The sequence below is a fragment of the Etheostoma spectabile genome, chromosome 6, assembly GCF_008692095.1.
Source record: "Etheostoma spectabile isolate EspeVRDwgs_2016 chromosome 6, UIUC_Espe_1.0, whole genome shotgun sequence".
NCBI classification, from domain to species: Eukaryota; Metazoa; Chordata; class Actinopteri; order Perciformes; family Percidae; genus Etheostoma; species Etheostoma spectabile.
In genome coordinates, this window is record NC_045738.1 from 7,214,544 (window position 1) to 7,220,543 (window position 6,000).

A 6,000-nucleotide genomic window follows, 5' to 3' on the forward strand; every position below is an offset into this window, starting at 1 on the left:
AGTGATGCACATGACTGAAAAAAATAGCTGCCAATTCAAATAAAATGATGAAATAGGCTACCACCACACGCAATTAATTGTGGAACAGGCTAACGTTATGTTAGCTGGCTACTAATAGTCACAAAATATTGTTCAATGACGAAAATGCATGCACACTGTTTAAATAATAGTTTAAAACAAGTCAAAATAAGTTGCACTTTGACCATATGAATAATAGGCTATCGACTGCAAAAACTACTTATTTCACCTTATATAAATCGGAAACAAAATATTTACAAACCTTGTCCCTTCAGCCAGGTGCTCAACAAATAATATTAATAAGTTTTACAGCCTTCTTCTTTCAGAAAACACACCTGCGACTTCTTCTTCTACCGGGCATTTCTCTTTCAAAATAAAAGCACTAGCCTTTTATAATGTAGCCAAACGGAACCATTTTACACAGCCTTTAGAAAACACCTACGAACATGTATAAATGACAGATTATCTAGTATGCTGCGCCATACCGGAGGTCCTTTAGTGGCTCCCAAACTTTGCGTTTTTGTAAGCTTAATGGTATAATTTGACCTCTTAGGCCGGAGCAGATGTTTAAATGAAACTGAGAGGTCGAGAGGAGAGAGAGCACTGTGACTGTCAAGTTAATAGGATAGTTCCCTCAAAGCGCACACACCTTAAATGGCCCCAAACTAGACCGTTGGTGTTGTAAGTGGTCACAAACCACACATGAAAGATCAGTTATTCTCTAACAATTAAAAGTATTTTGGAATATTTGTATTCTATGTCAAATATTAATCTGTAAAAAAAGTTTGTGACACCAAATAAGTATAGTGGAGTTAAATGTATATGTAGGGGAGAGTAGTAGGCCTATAACGCATAAAGTAAGGTTAAAAGAAAAATGCTTGTGTAAAGAATAAGTAGGCCTACCTCAGTTTGTATTAAAAGTAGCTTACAGTACTTTAGTTATACTTTCCACCACGGTACAGTACCAAACATAAGGAAAACATTCAATGTATAGTCTCACAACCACTGCTGCTTATTCACTCACAGAATACCCAGATGGTGAGATCAGCCCAATCTGCAGGTGTCTACACTTCACAACAGTAAGTAATGTCTTTAACAGATTTGAGTCAGTCCACCTCCATCCTGATAGATAGTTATCAGCTAATGCTGGTTACTTTAATGAGGAAATCTGTTTTGTGAAAATTAAATCAACACATAAACTGTAAGTTATTATAGTATTCTTCATGCTTATGCTCTTCTAAATAGAAATGTTGAAGGTGATAATCAAGCTGGTGATGATGACTTCACATCCTGAAAAAGATCCCCAGCTGGGTGGCCATGAACACATAACTTCCACATTGATGAGTGAAAGTAAACAACACGCTGAAAGCAAAAGAAAAGAAAAAAAGCATAAAATCTACAGTCATCTGAGATAAGTCCGAAAAAGAGTGGCTTCTTAGCTAATTCCTGTCAACCAAGAGGGAGAACAAGCGGAGATGAAAGGTTCCCATTCCAAAAACAACATCACTGGAGAGGTAGCCTATTGTGTCCTGACAGATTGCTCTGACTGAAGGAGGAGGAGGTGGTAGCCTCTAACTGACACACAGGGAGGAGCAGAGGTGAGCAGAAATCTGGGGGAGATGGGAACACAGCTGTGGTTCAGAGGAGAGTTAGTGTCGTTACTACCTCACATAATTTAGAATTGACTGCCTGCAAAGGGTTGTTTGAGTATCATTTAATTTATTATGCTGTGTGCTTGTTGGTTTGAAATATAGACCTCTGGAATGTGGAGTGGAAAATGGCATTTTTATCTATCTATCTATCTATCTGTCTATCTATCTATCTATCTATCTATCTATCTATCTATCTATCTATCTATCTATCTATCTATTTATCTATCTATCTATCTATCTATCTATCTATCTATTTACAGATAACTCTTGTGTTTTTTTTGGCAAAGGATAGGGGACCCTCCGCTGTCCTGATCACTCCCCAGGTCCTCTCACCTCCGCCCCCACATTTCTGCCCATCATCCTCCTGTATACTATTCATCCTCATGTGCAGCTGGAGCACTCTGTTCGACCTCCTCTCTCCTCACAGAGCCCTTATTAACAGGGACTGTGGTGGGACTCCTCGCAGCACTTGCGGTTAGAGTGAAGAACCACACTGGACTACTGACATTATGCTCATCACTAACATAAGTTTATGTGACATGGCATGTTATACTGCTTTTCAACATGGACTCTCCCAGAGTTATTTTGCTGGGCGTTAAGCCACAGATGAAGTTAAAGACACTGCTGATACACTAACAACAGTTAGTAATTCTTTTATTTTTGCACATTGGAAGCATTCCAATCAGGTGGTCTATGCCAAGTCATCTTGTCAGGTATGGTGAATGAAACAATAAAAGAAGAACTAGCTCAGAGGAACATTACAGCAGTTGATGAGAATTACTTGTTTTTTCCTGTTTTCGTTACCCAGCATGCACCTGCAAAGCACTTTTGGATGTGAGTGTGCGCGTATGAAAAGACTCCACAATGTACTGTAAGAGTTTTCAAAGAAGGAATTGTTTAGAGCTGCACCAAGAGTTGCCTGTACTGCTGTTTTTAGTGTCAAGAGTATATTGCAATGTTTATTTGACTGCATGTACTTCATGTAATATTACTTTTATTTTATTATGAGCACATTTTCAATTGGGTCACTTTATCTTCTGCACAGTGCAGTCAAGAAAGTGACACATTTTTTGTGTTAGCTTCTTCTTCTCTAACACATTTGATCTGATACTGATACTTAAAGGGACAGTTCACCCCCAAACCAAAAATTCATATTTTTCCACAAGGGGCTGCGGCTCGTGACAGCGCAAGATGTAAACATTAATGGTGGACTCCTCAGCTGAGCTGAGCTGTAGCTCTAGCTAGCTCAGGTGAAACAGCACCACAAACTGCAGTCTCCAAGATGATCATAGGTAGGACTGTTGTAGTAGACTGCATAGGTGTATACACAAGCAATTGAGTGTATTTCCATTCCATTTCCTTATGAGCTACATGCAGTATCTCTAAACTCACAGCCGCACCTGTCAAGCTCCTACAGTCCCACCACAATATGGTCAAGCTACTGTAACTCTGTGAACAGATATTTTCATTGCATGGGTCAGTGCACTGGTCTCCGTGCTGCAGCAGTCTGGGTGAAAGTGTGTGTGGTCTACTGGCTGGCAGCAGGCTTTATAGGCAGCAGAAGGCATGGTTCAGTGGTCTTGAGGTTTAAGTTTTAGCAGTGCCCAGGGCACACATTATATGAGCTGATGTTCCTCTTACAGTCTTCATTGACAGGAAGTAAGGTTATGTGGAATAAATGCCAAATTCAGTAATTTGCCATGCTTTTGTTTTTCCCTAATTCATAGTATATCTTGTGTTGTTGTTTGGGAGGAAGGTTAGACCATTGAAACACTTTCTCAAACTCTTGGAGGAAGGCTTGTGTTTGTTTTGTGTGTGTGTGTGTGTGTGTGTGTGTGTGTGTGTGTGTGTGTGTGTGTGTGTGTGTGTGACAGAGATGCTAGTTCTTCCACAGACCCCACATCACTCCAAGCTGTGAAAACATACTGGAGGTTTGTTGGTTCTTAGTGGCTAATAAGGTGTCATTGTGCGGTAGAGCTGTCTGATATCCCACAGAGTCATTAGGAACTACATGGATAGATTTAACAGAACATCTATTACACTCACACACATGCATCTCCTCTCGCACAAAATCAGCCTTTCAATCTACAAAAAAATCAATATTTTTCATAAGATAAGATTCCAGGAATGGGAAGTCTTTGCACAGCTCTTTCACTGACAAGGTGAAATTGTGCTCTGCTACAATAATACAGGATTAGAACCTGCAACATCAAAGCACTCAGCTTTCAAAGGCTTTCTTTTACAGCTAACTTCAGGAGTCCTGGCTCCTATGTTTCCAGACAGCTTATAAAGGCCTGTTTTCATCCTCACCTCCCGATAAGACGCCCCAGATCCTCTCTCACCACCACTGGACTGCTGTTATCAGCAATGCCCTGATATGATGTCTGGATTTTTCTGCAGAATGGGACATTTTCAGACTATTGCTGGGGAAACATGCTGTCATCCAACTCTGCTGTTTAACCTTCGTTAGAGCCGAGGGTTGATTAGAGGCTATCTGGGACTTGGCCTTTGAAGAACACAATGCTGTCTTTTCTCATCCCATGCAGTTGATCCATCTTGGCAAGCTGGCATTCTTTGCGGTTAATCTTTAATGGAGTGGACAAGAATATCACTGTCAATTGTGGGAGCCTCGTATATATGGATGACTGTGGTTTGTTATTTCAATAGATATGAGTAGGCTGATAGAGAAACGCTGCCTTCCAAGGCTCGAGCAGAGAAAATAGACAGGTCTCTGTGGATCTGGCTGTGGCTCAGGACTCAGTAAATTGAGAGCCTGAGTTGTGTCTGCCTTGATGTGACCTCAGGGAAGGGTGGTTAATGACGCTTTGGGATCACAAATGGCTGGTGTGTCAAGTTGCATGAGTCAGAAATATACACTTGACTTTATCATAACAACCACTCACTGCTCATTGATAAGGACAAAGGCTTTTTTCTTCGATGATTGTCCAGTGCTCCAGGCCAAGCAGACAGCAGCGCACGGTAAATCACGTTGAAAAACATTCAGTGCTGTTTATCTCCTCTTCATGTACTTGTAATTGTCAAGCACTGACAGTCTGTGACTGACTGATGAAGGTTTCGTCCTTATTAAAGATCAACACTGGAGGAGTTGTCTTGTGATGACATCATATTCTGGAGAACCAGCTGTGTTTTCTCCAAATCACTTCGGCAGCAAAGAGCTGAACTCTACTGAGCAATCTGCCAAGAAATGTAAATGTAAGAGTAAATACTAGCTTTTGCATTATTATTATTTTTAAAATAAAGGATGATGGTGTGTGCTCATGGTCGAGGGACCTAAGATGTTGAAAAGTCAATCAAAAAATCCCTGGATGGAGTGGAGACTATTTTATTGGTTTTATTTGCTCAATTAAAACAACACAATAAAAGACATAAAATCATGAAGCTCAGTTAATAGGGGCATGGGAATATGGAAGCCAATCTGAGTGTAATCTTAAATACCAGTCGACAGAAAAAAATAGCCAAAATAACAAGTATTAAAAAAAAGAAGCAACATACATTTGGTGTATAACTTCTACGCTCATTCCCTCTCACCTCTTTATTGTGCACTACCTAATAAGGGCACAGTGTTGGAAGAAGTGTTCCGATCAATTTACTCAAAGTAACACAACGCTATCAAAATACTACTGCATTTAAACTGTGACTTCAGTAAAAAAAAAACAAGTATTATAGAATGTATTTAAAATATCAAAAGTACACAATATGCACAATTACCCCTTTACTATGTTATTGGATCATTGTTAGTGATGTATTTACATGTCAGCAGTACTTTGCAGTAGAAGGAGGTGGAGCTCATTGATTTGCCTCATTGTTGTAACAATGCTTCATACAACTGATACATTGTTCATGTTTTTGAATGAAAACTCTTAATCTGAAAGTAATTAACATATAAAGTACATATTTCCCTCTGAAATGTAGTAGTATAAGCCAAGTACAAGTACATTCGTACCAAAGTACACAGTAATTTTATTACGTGTATTATTACGTGTATTAGTTACAGTTCACCACTGTAAAGACAAATTTAAAGCCAAAAGATACTTGCATATGGAATCACGCATTTTGTATGAAAAGTGGATCATTTGTTTGCACACTGCATGAAATATGTAACATGTTTTATTTTAACGAAGCAGCAAAGCAAGCTGTCAAGATTTATTATAAAAGTAAAACCTACCGACTGGTCACTTTTGTTACGAGATACGGCAGTAAAAATGATGGAAAACAGATTCAGACAAGGTGGTGCACTTACCTGTGAGGTGCAGCAGGTATAGTGGTGTGTGTGTGTGTGTGTGTGTGTGTGTGTGTGTGTGTGTGTGTG